Source organism: Eretmochelys imbricata, chromosome 1, assembly GCF_965152235.1.
Source record: "Eretmochelys imbricata isolate rEreImb1 chromosome 1, rEreImb1.hap1, whole genome shotgun sequence".
NCBI lineage: Eukaryota > Metazoa > Chordata > Testudines > Cheloniidae > Eretmochelys > Eretmochelys imbricata.
Window position 1 is genome coordinate 4,464,870 of NC_135572.1, and position 15,616 is coordinate 4,480,485.

The 15,616-nt window shown below is 45.1% G+C and overlaps 1 pseudogene; it reads left to right on the plus strand.

The window, feature by feature from the left end:
- Positions 1-1,084: 1,084 nt before the first annotated feature.
- LOC144259643 (olfactory receptor 52E4-like) lies at positions 1,085-11,586 on the plus strand (annotated as a pseudogene).
- The last annotated feature ends 4,030 nt before the right edge of the window (positions 11,587-15,616 follow it).

Sequence of the window (15,616 nt, forward strand, 5' to 3'; positions counted from 1 at the left end):
TGTTCAATGCTTCTGTCCTTGGAGCTGCAGTGTTATCAGTATTCACAGATAAGGCAACTTGCTAATTCATCAGACCTAAATGTTACTTATAAAGAAAGACCACAAGCATGGATTGGTGATAAAGTCATGCTGCCAGATTAGTTGCCCTGAAGCCATAGTCCTAGCATCCTGGCTATGAGCCAAATGAGTAAATAAGCTTATGAAATTCCTTTTGTGCGTGGCAATATCCCAACAAATCCTTCCTAACTAAGGACCCAACTTCACTTTACCCTTGTAAAGAGATTAAGAACATAGATCTACCATTGGAACAGAAAAGACACCAGGAAATAAACATAGTCTGATACATTCTTCAATTCAGAAATGGCCTCAAGACTTTGTGGGTGTTTGCTAGAAGAATTTTGTTAAATGCACAAGTACAGAGACAGCCTATACAAATAGGTGCAGCTGTGAGTGTTCAAACTGGGTGACTGAGTGTTATTGTTACTAACAAGCTTGCAGTTCAAATTACTGGTTCCATGACAGGGATCTTTTTGAGGTAGTGAGGCATGTGGGTTCCATCGACTATGAGGTCCAGCAGCCAGAGAAGGAAAAGGAAATTGAGATAAGAACATAAGAATGAGCTTATCCCCCACCTGGTGAGCCTTCCTGAGAATGCTCCAGACAGTCTATGGATAATGGCTGCTATGACCCAGCAGGGCAGGCAAGGGCATGTGACCAGACCACTGAACTCCATTTTGGGTACCTATATATTTCCACAAACCAGACTTGGAACTGTTTTTGGAACAAAGGATTCCCACCATATGTTAATGTTATATAAGTTTGGGTGTGACATCATCTATTTGTCTCACTCACACCCCACACCCTGTCACCGTAAGGAGATTTCTTCTCTATGCTGGGTGGATTTCGGTGAGTTCCCATTTCTTAATGAAAGTTATTGCTGAGGGATTAGAAAGGGTTCCAGGGCCCAAACCAAGAACTATCTGGGCAGGAATTCACCAGCATGGTACTTGAACTGTTTAATATTATCAGAAACACGAACGGATTTAACTACTACAGTCTTGTGGCACCATCAGCAATTAACAACATGGAAAAGCAGCCTCAGGAAGGTGTGTCTGGGTTTGTAACGGGCTGCAATATATTCAAGCTTTATGTCAATTTGAGGAAAATTTACTCAAGCTGGCTCCGTTCAGTCTCAGCTTCCTCTCTCCCTCCCACCAGGTCTGTCCCTCCCCTTCCCTGCACAGGCTGAGCTGCTGCTGGGGTTCCTTTAGCCCCCAGAAAGGCAATTCAGGTTGATCTCCTCCTTTTCCCCAGTACAGGCCTACACTGAGTTTAACCTCGTCTGAGGAGATATTGCTGTGATCGGTCACTGTGGGGTCTGTCACCTGGCTTTGGTCCTGGGTGAGGGGTATCACGGTGTGGCCGGGCTGGAAGTTGGGAGGGTGGGGGACAGACTGAGCAGGCAGTCAGCACTTTAGGTTGTGGAGGCAGGCAGGTGGATGTACACAGAGAAGTTCTGGAGGTTGTTGGGGGCAGGCAGGTGGATGTAAACAGAGAAGCGGTCAACACTGGTGGTTGTGGAGACAGAGAGTGGGGAGTTCATGGACAGGTGAGTAGAGCTGCTGAAATTCAATTTTTCTTCGTGATGGTTGGCATTTCACTGGTGAAAGGAACCATTGTTCTTTGCTCCTCAGTTGTTTCAATCTCCCATCCTATTTTGACCCCGTGTCCGCATTCTCCTTCCCCATTCCAGGTTGCCCTGATTCCAACAGCACGCTGGTCACCAGTGTCTCCTCCATGATCCTGTTAAGGAAAAGTTAGCACATGTGACTCTATTTTGGTTTGGAGCCCACCATTGTTTAAATGCCAGCACATCATACACCAGGAGGAGTGATCCTTAGATACTGAATCCCTGTGAAAATCCTCCTCCTTGTCTCCAGCCTGCCTTGACTTCCAGTATCTGGTTTTTGTCAGTCTCTAACTCCCTGTCTCTTGGCCTTGATGTGAGGCCTCCCATTCTGATAATAATAGTTACTGATGCATGGCTTTAGGTCTATGCTGTGTAATTAACATACTGGTATAGCACGAGGAATGCACCAAGCAGGGATAGGTGGTAGGTAAGACAAGGGTTTGTTTATTGGCTAAGGTTTCCGATGCACAAGGGCAACATGCTTTGTTAAAAGGTATATAACCTTTGTATAATCTGTATTCAGGGTCCCCTCCTGGCTAGCAGGGGGGCACCATGCTCGAGTGTAATAAACTTAGTGTCTTTTGGGAACTCTGCAGTTGTGGACTTTGTTTATGTGCCTCAGCCTAGATTCGAACTGTGCGTGTCCTATCAGGTGTAATTCGTAGCACTTGTGCGCGTGTCCTACCAGGTATAATTCATAACAGTTTTGGTGACCACGAAGGGACTCTAGGCTCGCCCCAACAAGCGAGACTACACTCCTCCTCTCGGGCAGCTCCAGCCGGCACAGGGTGAGTTCACCTTTGAGAACTCCCAAGAGGGGGGGTGTGAGCCGTCGCTTAGGTGATAAGGTGGCACATTTTGTGTTCTTTTGGCAGACCTTTATGGGTTCTGGGCAGAGTGTAAGTAAGGGGACCCCTTTGGCTGAAATTCTCGAGAACTGGGGGAATATTTCTGGCACCCATGGGTTAGGTAGGAAGAAAGCTGTTATTTTATGTAAGGTTGAGTGGCCAGCACTAACAACTCAAACATCTGTTAAATGGCCACCGGATGTGTCCTTTGCTGGGGATACATTAACAGCGCTTAGAAGGAGGCTGGAGAACAAAGCTCCAGCCCAGATGGATTATTGGTATGTATGGGACAACTGGGTTTATGCACATGTGAAAGGACATCCTCTTTCCTCCTCCTTTTCTTATTCATCTCAGGGGTCTCCAGCCCCGTTCTGTGCTATGCCTGCTTCTGCCCCTCCTCCGGCTTACCCTCGGCTTTCTGACTTATGCCTGTCACCTCCTTGCTTGCCAATTGGCCATGCTTTCTGTCCAGGTGACAAGCCTCATGTGGGGAGGACTCGGGTAGTCCTTTTAAGTGAAAATATTTAAGAAAAGAGACCAGGAGGGCTGGGGGCTAGTTAAGAAGCCCACCCTCCTTGTTAATTTGGTAGTGAAACAAAGCTGGTGCTCATGGAAGGGACAATTCAGAGAAAAAAAACAGAATCAGGCCCAAGCGGGTAGGCAACAGATAAAGATATTGGAAAACAGGTTGGAAACTTGAAGGTCATAGTAAAAAAAAAGAGGAGTAAATAATTACAGGAATGGAAAACGTAAATCCCGGAATAATATTTGAAATGGTAAAATCTAAGTTAATTGGGTGTCGTTTTGGGAAATAAGCAAGTGATTTAAGAAAGGAAAGTAAGAAGTTAACTCTTTAGTTGCTGGAAAGAATTAAGCAGTTAAACTTTGTGAAATACTGGAAAGAAAAAGAATTCTTGGTTTCTTTGCAGCCATTTTGGAAAAAAAAATGGGCCCTTTTCCAAAGTAATGCAATTATACAGTGCTACTTAATTAATATCTTATTAGGTTCCAAGGGGCTACAATAGGTGGTGTCTTCCTTTTCAGGTCGCTGTGTGTTTGACAGCAGGAGTTAAAAGTAAAAGGCAATCAAAAGTCTGGTAAAGTTTATTGTGCCCTTTTTAAAGTAAGAATCTTTAACCTGTGAATCCAAAAGCAATCCAGAAAGCATTTGTTTTAATGTAAATTACCTAACTGATAAGGTAGAGCCCTCTGAAACCTGGGCTGCCTATAAAACAAATACAAGAAAATATGGGTAATTCCTCTGTTTTGCCTGCAATTAACAAAGGTATTTGTATAAAACGGAAATATTTTAAGCAATGACTGGCTGCCCAAAAGAGGTAGATCTGTGTTGTTCTTTTTTTTTTTGTCTTTCAGAAAATCAGAAAAAACTGATGCCAGCTGAAAAGCAATTCAACATCTCATGAATTTACTGGCACAATAGGAATTCTGTTCTGTGTTCTATGTCCTGTCTTGTGGTGTTTGTCTTGTGGCTAAAATTGCTGTGTTTAATTTTTCATAGAACAGTTTAGTTTAAAACTAAATAGAAGGGTTAAATGAAAATGCAGATACTTGTTTTATTCAACTTGGAATACAAAGTGTTTGGATAATATCAAAAAATGTGATATACTAAAGTTTAATACATTTGCTTAAGAAAAAAAAAATCATTGGCCAGATCTTTTAATTAAAAAAATTGTTGTTAAAATTTGCACACCAACAGTCTTTGAAAGCAAGGACATGAAAGGTTAACCCACTCCCCATATTATACATGAGATCCTTCTGGCTACCTCACATTTCTAGCCAGAAGGCTGGGAAGGGAAGAAAGCTATTGGACACCAGAGGTTGTACCAAGTGGACTCCTCAAAAGTGGGTGTGCTTGTCCTGGCTTGTTGCTCCAAAGCTCTGTAATAAAGTCATTTTCCTAGAAGGGTGTATGTGGCATACATTATACAATAAGACTGAAGTGCTGTATAATGGGCAATGTACATGTGTTCCTTTTTAAACAAAGGTGTATAAGTAAAAAGTAAAAGTTTCCTTTGCAGGTTAATAAAAGCCAAGAAGGAAAAAAAAGATAAAAACGGAGGACAAGCTAATTCAACGCTGTAGCTGGCAGGCTCGGTCCAAAGATGAGACACTGGCCTGCCCAAGGACACTACTCACAGCTAGGATTTGGCTAACAGCCAAGAAAGAGGGGGGCTTAAATGTGCCCAAGCAGCTGTGAGATCTGCAACACACTGCCAGAGATTAATGAAATGTGTTAGGTCTCTGTATTTACAGGTAAAAGAAGTCCTGCTTCAAGAATCCTGAGCAAACCTGCCATTTGTTAAAACCAGGTGACTGGGTCTACATAAAGGTCCATCAACAAAAGACTACTCTGGCCCCATGCTAAAAAGGCCCTTATTAAGTCCTGCTAACTACCAACACCGCTGTGAAGTGCCAAGGACTGACCGCCTAGACCCATGCTTCTTACTGCAAAAAGACCCCTCCACCTCGAGATGACTTCACTTCGACTACTGATCAGCCTGTCCCTCCTTCTGGGTTTTTTTTTCTTTCCTCCTTTTGAACAGCAAAAAAAAACAAACAAACAAACAAACAAGGTGAAGTGCTAGTAACCTCTCCCTTGTCCACTGACAAAGCTAACCTGCATTCAGTGTTTGCTAAAGAAACCAAAGCACTACAGGGTGACGTGCTAGTAACCTCTCCCCTGTATAATGCAAAACCATGACTGTTCCAAGAAAAAAAAAAAAAGAAACACCTGCTCTGCTAAAACCACCAAAATCCAAGGATTCCTGACTGCAAAAGACACTGAGAATTGGCCTTGATGGCAAAGACGGAGCATTGTACATTGGCAGGGAGAAAGTTGCGGAATGTATTCTTGGGAATGTGAAGTAAAGTGGTGGGGTGGGTTTATTCCAGAGGCTGGAACTGTGCTTATAGGCAAGTATAAATACCAAAAACGCCTTACAGCCACGAACATTACTCCCACCATCTGCCACCACTCCTTTGCAGGTGAAGGTTCCTGGATCCATCATAGCTACGTTAAGTTGGCGCTGGGACCCCCACCTGACCCTGACAAGCCATTGGATGAGCCACTTCACAAATGAACACCACGACCAATCCATGGACTAAGCTTTCCAGCTACTGGGACCTTCACAGCCCACCAGGACTTTTTGTGTTCCTGTTTATTGGACTTACATTGGGGGTAGTGTTTTTTGTATAGTACAGGGGAGGATGTCAACATTAGTATGGTTTGCCTGGGGGGGTCCTCTCCCTATTGCCAAGTCCAGTACAAGGATGGGAGGGCAATAGCTTCTTGAATTTAACCTGTGCTATCAAACAGGGTGTAAATCGAACGCAGTGTTGGATTTGTATTCATACCCCCACATATTTAGGTCAGGGGGTCCCGTTGGTAGGGGTATCTATCCCCCTTAATCAAACACTCCAAGCTCAGCTATGGGCAAACACTACATTTAACTGGAATGTTACAATCCAAATATGGTCTATTAATATAGTGGCCCAGGATAATTATGCTTTATGTGTATCACGACGTAAGGGCATAAAAAATACAGTTTTTGTAGGGAATTTTGTAGGGTGCAAGGACACCACCCAAATCAGCTCTGGTGCGGGAAGCCCCTCTACCTACTCCAGGACCCCGTGGCCGGTCCCCGAGGAGTCTGGCTGGTATTGGTTATGCAATCACACAGCCTATAAGGTTCTCCCAGCAGGGTGGTGTGGTACATGTACCTGAGGGGCTATAGTACCTGCCATGACAGTACACCAGAACCTGACCCGGGAAGAGATCCGCAATCTAGTATGGAGGGACCGACGAAGTATTCCTTTAAACCCCCTTTCTTATCGGCCCAAAGGCTTTCACTCCTTTGTGCGTTGGTTTCTGCCATGGTTGGGAGTAAGCGAGCTGGAAAAAGCTATAGTTAACATTTCAGCTGCTTTGGAACTAATGGCAAATGCTACTGCAGATGCTCTCTCTGCCCTTCAAATTGAAGTCACTCAGCTATCCCAAACTACATTGCAAAACCGCCTAGCCCTCGATTATCTCCTTGCAAATCAGGGCGGGGTTTGTGCTCTGGTCAATTCAAGCTTTTGTGTATTTGTAAATCAGCACCATAGGGTGAAAACTGACATCCACGTCCTCAAGCAACAGGCAGCCCTATTCCACCACATCAGCCTCGACACTACCAGCGCCGGATTCCAGGAAGTCTGGGACTGGCTCACCTCATGGCTGTTATTGTTTTTGCATTATTTTTTGTATGCCTACAATGCTGCAGTATGTGCTGTCGGCAGCTGCTAACCCTGCAGCGCAGTTACTCAGCCCCAATATAGCTTACTGACGTACAAAAAGAAAGGGAGGACTGTTAAGGAAAAGTTAGCACATGTGACTCTATTTTGGTTTGGAGCCCACCATTGTTTAAATGCCAGCACATCATACACCAGGAGGAGTGATCCTTAGATACTGAATCCCTGTGAAAATCCTCCTCCTTGTCTCCAGCCTGCCTTGACTTCCAGTATCTGGTTTTTGTCAGTCTCTAACTCCCTGTCTCTTGGCCTTGATGTGAGGCCTCCCATTCTGATAATAATAGTTACTGATGCATGGCTTTAGGACCATGCTGTGTAATTAACATACTGGTATAGCACGAGGAATGCACCAAGCAGGGATAGGTGGTAGATAAGACAAGGGTTTGTTTATTGGCTAAGGTTTCCGATGCACAAGGGCAACATGCTTTGCTAAAAAGTATATAACCTTTGTATAATCTGTATTTAGGGTCCCCCCCTGGCAAGCAGGGGGGCACCACGCTCGAGGGTAATAAACTTAGTGTCTTTTGGGAACTCTGCAGTTGTGGACTTTGTTTCTGTGCCTCAGCCTAGATTCGAACTGTGTGTGTCCTATCAGGTATAATTTGCAGCATTGGTGTGCGTGTCCTATCAGGTGTAATTTGTAGCACTGGTGTGCGGGTCCTATCAGGTGTAATTCGTAGCATTTGTGTGCGTGTCCTACCAGGTGTAATTCGTAACACTCCCCAGCCGTCCCTGGCTCCAACACATTCCAGGTTGCCCCACACCACATACAGCTCTTCCTCTGCAGTGGGTGAGGTGCCTCCTGTGACACCTTCTCCATTGTCTGGAGGGAGACCAGTGACTGTGTCTCACCAGTGAGAAATCCCACACAGGGAGTGGCAAATGCCAGGGCACGTCTGCTGCTGATCTTGGTGCATTCATACACAATGTGCATGGCTTCGGGGACTGCTGCACAGGAACAATGCACAAGCTGAGAAGTATGCACATTGTATAACAAGAGTGGGCAACTCTGGGACATATCAGGGCCCATATAAACACCACTCATTTTCAGGAGCAACTGCCAGCTGCCAGAAGCAGTGGGCAACTGGAACACAGACATTAAACCCAGGATGCTCTGGGCCCATTTGTTAGCCACCTCTGTTAGTCATTAATAGCAAGGATTTCATGTGGTCAAGTCATTATTTTTCTCTCCTAAAACATTCATCCATGCAGTGCCTCAAAAGATCTCTCTTCCTCATGAAATACACATATAATGTAGATTTCCCAGGTGCCATCGCCATGAAAATAATAAATGCCTTCCTTAATCTCAGGCACAAGCTTGCTGGCAAAATGCCTCCAGGCAACTCCTGGGGACACGTTAATATTAATCCCCAGGACAGAGGGGATTATGATCATCCGGTCTGTATAACGCAGGCCTGAGGATTTCCCCAAAATTATTCCTAGAGCAAATATCCAACTTTGATTTAAACTTTCTCAGTGATGAAAAATCCTCCAAGACCCTTGGTGAATTGTACCAGTGGCTAATTATGCTCACCATTTAAAAATTAACAACTTATTTCCAGGCAGAATTTCTTTAACTTCAACTTCCAGCCATTGGATCATGTTACACCTCTGTATGGTAGGCTGAAAAGCCTATTAGTAAATATTTGTTCCCTGTGTAGGTACTTAGCAGACTGAGATTTCTGAGTCTATTTAGTTTACCAAAGATGGTTAAGGGGTGACTTGATGACAATCCATTGCTATAAGGCAGGTTTCCTAACCTTCTAATAATACTTGGCCTCTTCCGTGTATCAACATCCATGTTTAATTTTAGGCACCAGAACTGGACACAGGATTCCAGAAGCAGTCGCACCAGTGCAAATACAGAGGTAAAATAAATTCTCTACCTCTCCTTGAGCTTCCCCTGGTTATCATCCCAGGAACACACTGGCTCTTTTTGGCTGCATGGTCACACTAGGGGCTCATGTTTAGCAAATTATTCCTTCATACCCCCAAATCCTGTTCAGAGTCACTGCACTTCCCATGAGAGTCCCCCATCACTTAAGCATCATCTACATGTTCCTAGATGTAGGTATCTATCTACATGTTTATATTAGAAAACATATTGTTTGCTTCGACCCAGTTTACCAACCAATCCAGTAGCTTTGAATCATGGAACTGTCCTCTTCATTATTTACCGTCTCCAAATTTTTGAGTCATCTACAAACTTCATCAATATTCAGGCATGAGAAGGGTAAGCACCTGATTTGCTGACACGTTTCTGCTTACAATTGTCAGTTTACACCTGTAACTTATGTCTCAGACAAAGCTGGGTGCCAACATGAAACTGTGTCAACAAAAGACACAAGGGAAGTAACAGAGGTGCAGGCCTGTAGCCCTAAATACCAAGACTCTTGTGTCCTTTGTGCCCATTCTGTTGAGCACAGTCATAGCTCAGCATGATAATGCCTGTTTCCATGGTGGAAACTTGGCTCCTTTCGAACACAGGAATTGCATTGTGGATCAGACCTATGGTCCATCTAGTCCAGTGTCCTCTCCCTGACAGTAACAGCCCCAGGTGCTGGAGAAGAAGGTAGAAGAAACCCAGCAGTGGGTGGATGGGGTTGGGGGGTGACCTGTCCGTCATGAGGCTGTCACCCTAATACCTCACAGCTAAAGACTATCTCAGGCCCTGAAACACGTGGGTGTATAGGCTTTCCAAAATATTTATTTAGCTGTAAGTATTCTAACTGGATAATGTCACAATCCATGTAAATGTCCAAACCTTTCCTGATTATTACTTAGTTTATGGCCTCAACTACCTCTTGTGGAAATGAGTTCCTCAGTCCAATGAGTCATTTAGTGAGAAAGAATTCTTGATTTATCTGTTTTGAATTTGCCATTTTTCAGTTTATTTGAATGTCCTCTTGATTTTGTGTTATAAGACAGGGGGAACAAATTCTCCATGTACTTTCTACCAGTCAGTATTTTACAGACTTCTCTCATATCCCCTCTTATTCATCTCCTTTGTAAGGTAACAATCCCAGTCTTTGCAATCTCTCTCCATATGAGAGATTCCCCAGCCCTTGATCATTCTCGTTGCCCTTGCCTGAACCCCTGTATCCTAAAGTTTCCTGTGTGAGAAGCATGCCCTGGAGTGCACAGAGGAGTCCACGGGAGGGTGAAATATTAATCTCATGGCAGTGTATTTTCTGTACAGTTCCCCATTTCATTCCTCCTGTACCCCAATGTTTTGCTTAGTTTCTGTCCATGCTCATTCTGTGATTAGGTTTCAGAGTAGCAGCTGTGTTTACCACGGTTTACGTGTTATATGTTTACCACGGTTCACGTGTTAGTCTGTATTTGCAAAAAGGAAAGGAGTACTTGTGGCTCCTTAGAGACTAATAAATTCTGTGATTAGGGTTTCACAGAGCTGTGTACCATGACCCCAGGACCCTGTCCTGCGTTCATACAGTTAAATTAGAACTTTGTAAGGTGTGTGAGGAATTCAAGCTTTTGCTTCCAATGGACGTACATGTTGCAGTTATTCACATTAAAGTTCATCTGCCATCATGCTGCCCATTTACCTGGTTAGTTAGCTCCCTGAGAGGACTTCTCTGGACTTGACTATGACCGAAATAATCTTTTGTCATCTGCAAATCTTGTCATCTCACTGCTCACCCCCCTTTCTAGATTGGTAATACCTATAAAATATTTAGTGTAGTACTTGTTATAAAGCATGTAACCCCCCTCACTGTGCTTCTCTCCCTTCACAGGCACCTGGAGCATTTCCGAGCCTGATCAACACGTCAATCATCTCACGGCAACTTTCAACCTCACCCTTTCTGGCACTTCAACATTCATCCTATTGGGCATCCCTGGCCTGGAAGCTGACTACATCTGGATTTCCATCCCTTTCTTTATATTCTACATTATCAGCCTGTTGGGAAATGTCACCGTTCTGTTTGTTGTAGGCAAAGAGCAGACCCTGCACAAGCCGATGTACCTGCTGCTCTGCATGCTGGCGCTCACAGATATCGGCATTTCTACCTCCATGGTGCCAAAGGCATTATGTATATTTTGGTTCAATTTGAAACGCATCACTGTGCGTGGCTGCCTCACCCAGATGTTCTTCCTTCATGCAGCTTCTGCTATGCACTCAGCTGTCCTCGTGACAATGGCCTTTGATCGCTATGTTGCCATATGTAACCCTCTGAGATATGCCAACATTGTCACCAACGCACAAATAGCTAAGCTAGGGCTAATGGGTTTGATAAGAGCTGTTCTCTTCATTTTGCCCCTGGCCCTGCTCCTGAGCAGGCTGCCATTTTGTGCAAACCACATCATCCCCCACACGTACTGTGAGCACATAGCTGTGCAAATATATCATGTGGGGACATCGCAGTCAATAGGATGTATGGCTTAATTATAGGATTTGTAGTCATCGGTTTAGACCTGACACTCATTGCCCTCTCCTACTGTCTGATCATCAGGGCTGTCCTTAGAATCTCTTCCAAGAAAGCCCACCAGAAAGCCCTCAACACCTGCACAGCCCACATCTGTGTGATGTTGACGTCTTATCCTCCCTCCCTCTTCTCCATTCTGACACACCGGTTTGGTCAGGGCATCGCTCCGCAGGTTCACATCATCTTGGCCAACCTCTATTTTGTCATCCCCCCCATGCTCAACCCTATCATTTATGGAGCTAAAACCAAAGAGATTTGTGACAAAGTGGGCAAATACACCTGCAGAATGTAATCACCTGGGGCCACTGATTTTAAACCTGTGTGACAAGAGTGGGAAAGGAGATCTCCTCGTTAAACAAGAGTGCTCTGTCTCAATTTGGCTAAGCTCAGCAAATCGGTAGTTCACAGTGTGAGAACATCCTCACACCTAAGGTCTTATCACTCTATGACCAAGCACTGTTCTTTCGGTTGCTGAATTCCCTCTCTCTGATCATTCCCTGACCCCTTTCAGCGTCACCTGTCAGCCCAAAACCCCCACACACCCTGTCTGTTGGCCTTTCCATGACTTCCAGACCACCAGAATATACTGCAGCTTTCTGACTCATGGTGGCTTTCCATTAGTCACTGTATGAATAGGACCTGGATCAGTTTGGATGAATGGAAACAATGTTTTATTATCATATGTGCAGCAATCTTGTGAATAAAATTTACCTGATTTTTCTACGTCTAATCCTTCAGGAGGCCTGGAGGGGAAACTAATACAGGAAAGCTTCTGCAGGAATTGAGGACATTCTACTAGAGCTTGTTGGTGAGAGTTATGAAACTTTGTGTTTTTGAGAACTGGACCACTGTGTTTAACTACAACGTCACCTTTGGGTCAAAAACTTACCACTTTTAACAGTTCATTTGGTTGTCACTTTTCAGCTTGGACTTTCAAAACACACACTAACCGTTCCCGCCTTCTAAGGCATCAAAAATTGGTGTCAAAATTTCATGTTGGGGTTTGTCGTGAAACAGGGATGGCCACCAAACATCCTGGTGATTGAATCACTTGCAGTACTAAGTTCTTCTACTCTGCTCAGCCTTGCACGATGTTGATTGGCTGATCTCATTTTTGCCTTTGTTTTGTGGAGACACTGGAAAGTTGGAGCAGCAATGGAGAGTTTTGCCAGTGGTTCACTGGCCTCATACTCAGGACAACCAAGTTAAGCAGTTTTGGACTGAGGTTCTCAAATACACAGATACTGCTGAGGACAAAGTCTTTGGTGAACTTGGCTCATTTGCTCTGTTTTTGCTGTCACTACCTTCTAGCAATGCTGAAGTTGAAAGACTGCTATCTCAGCTGAACTTGATTGAAACAAAACTGTGCAAAAGGCTGGAAGAGGAACTTTCAGAAAATATGCTTTGTGTTAGGGCATATATGCAACAACACAGAATTTGCTGAGAATAGTTTACGCCAATGAAAGAAATGATCGTACTGGTCATTGCTGACGTATGACTAGCAGCAGAAGCATTCTCCTTCTGACGAACACAGCAAGGATGAAATATTGCCTTTTAGCAACTAACAGTAACAAACTAATTCAACTCAAAATATGGACATTGAGTACCATGATTCAATGCATTAGAAATAAATATAATTTTTTGTTTTTGCACTACATACACTTTGGGCTACTTTGGGGCTATTTTTAACATTTGCTATTTTTGGTTTGAAATATCTGCCAAACCTCAATCGGGATACAAGTACCAGCATTGGGGTTTTGAATGTGATTTGATTTTCATCTCGCTTTGTTTTTAATGTGGATGAACTCCTGCTGGGACTTGTATTATTTTTTTTTTAAATCCAGTTTGTACTTAGGTATCTAACAAAAACTTTTATCTGTTACTTGATGTAGAGACCAATGTGTTTAAAAAAAAACACCTTTGTCTCAATAGATAGATTGGGCTACTTTGGGGTTAGTTTTTAAGTGATTTTGGGCTATTAAGGCTGTACAAATCTGGAAGCTGCAGTATGGAGTGAAAGTTGGGCTGGAGGCAGAGCAGCACCACTGAGGCAGAGCTGTGGGGGGGCTGAGCAGACTGGAGCCAAATATTGGAGCAGCGGAGGGGCAGGTGGTGACATTGGGGCTGGTTGCTGCTCCCCACTGCCAGTGGGAATGCCCAGAAACTCCCTCCTACTCTGGGAGAGGAGCGGTTAGAGAACACTTTGGAGGGAAGGGGCAGTTGTAGGGCAAGTCCAGGTGCAATGGGGCAAGCTAGCAGTGACTTTATGGGGGTCAGAGCTTAGGAGAAGCAGGGTGTGAAGGTTGGCTTTGTGTATGGGGCAGAGGGAGGGAGGGGAGAGTCTGGGTTGAAGGTGGGGTTGGCTCTGCATGGAGCAGGCAGTCGAAGGGAGGGAGGTGACGGCTCTGGGCTTGAAAGTGGGGGCTGGGCAATAGCAGGGTAATTGAGGAGGACCCCTGTGTGAAGGTGGGAGTTAACTGTGGGGCTGGGGGACAGAAGGAGGGGCAGGAGAGGGGAAGAACCCGGGGTGAAGGTCGGGGTAGGGGCTTGAGGCTGGATTGGGATGGAAAAGTGTGTGCGCGCGTGTGTCTTAGTGGCCCTTTCTCCCTGCAAAAAACAGTCAGCAGCAAATTCCTCCCCAAACCCCACCCCGGTAACTTTACTGGTTCACTTGAAGTTATGAGAGAGGTGAGGCAAAGGGAGAAATAGGCTAAAGAAACTAATTTTTGGAAAAAAAAGTTGTTTAAACATTATTGTACCAAAGTAGAAAATTCAGCTTTCAAAAAACGAAACATAACTTTGGGTGGAAGGGGGGCGGGGGGAGATGCAGATGAAATTCCACTGAAGGCTACATTTGGGCCTAATATGGCTCATAAATGTGCCAATTAAGCACTTGTTTTCAGGGCCCCAAGGAGGTCATGAGCTTTTAAACAAAAAAGAAAAAACTAACAAACAACACCCACCCGCCCACACAAGTACGCTAAATTCAAAAGTATTTCTGATATATTGATGCTAGCCCAGTTTGTTCTCTAGGGGCTGAGTGGAAGTCTCAATCAAGCGTGGCTTCAAATATCTTATTTTGTTTTTGAATTAAGATTTTCATCCCCATCCCACCAGTACTGGGTGTAGTATGGCACCAATGTGCCGACGCATTGGGCCCACACTGGAAGGGGCTCACAGTGACAACATGGGGGCCCACAAATATGTTTGGCACCAGGCCTACAAAAGGTTAATCCAGCCCTGATGGGGAACCAGGGCTGAGCTACAGCAGGGTGCAGCAAGGCCATAGCCAGGGGAGTGGATGCAGCCATGCCACAAGTAACATGGCAGCCAAGCATGATGAGTGGCTGTGGAGAGCAAGGTGGGGCCATGGGGAGAGGGGCCAGCACAGGGAGACACTGCGAGACAGGAGGACTTTGAAGGCTGGACTCAGAATGGGGGACATGAACCCGATGGGAGGGAAGATGCTGGGCAGAAGGGTCCTGCCACTTAGAGCCTGAGGGAGTGTGGCCACTGTCATAGCAGGTCTCTCACCCATGGTATCACCACACCACAGCCCAAGTCTGAGGGGAGGCCTGGGGTATGTGGGGAACAGACTGAACTTTTCTCACACCCCAGAGACAGCTGTTTGTGGTGGTTTACATGCCCATAGGGAAGGTTCTGTGTTTCCCATATTTCTTTCTGTTTGTTCCTTATTTTTCTTGCAGTTGCCATTTAATCAATTGTAGGTGGTTTGACTGTAATCAATGATCAGTGGGTCAGGGAAGTGACTGGTGCGGAGAAAGTGCCGAGCACCATAGCCACTGTCCTGAGTTATCATGATGAGATTGGGGGTCAAACACAGGGCCGGCCTTTGACATGGGCACTTCAGCAATGGCCCAGGGCGACATACTGAAAGGGGTGCAGTTTGATACCTCCCATGTGACCTGACCTGCTGACCAAGAGCTAGCTTGCCCCGGAGGCAAAGGTGGCCCTATTGACTGTGTCCACTAAGCCAATCTGCCGTGAGGGCAACAGCAGCTTATTGCCCCGGACCATGAGGGCACATCACCCAAAAGGCAAGCACAGCCACACTGACTTGGATCACTGGGCCCTATCGCTGTGAGGCAAAGGTTAGTCAGGAAGTCTTAGTCATGGGGCCATAAAATTCTTGCCCTGCGCCAAAGGTGAATGGGCTGTACTTGCCCCACAACAGTGACAACTTTCTGAATCAGAAAGTTAAGAAAACATGTAGCGGGGTCATTGATTGTGGTTCTGGTTTTGACCAACATTATTTAGCTGCAAAGTGAAAGTGGTGGGGAACTTGGGGAAGTGAACATGAG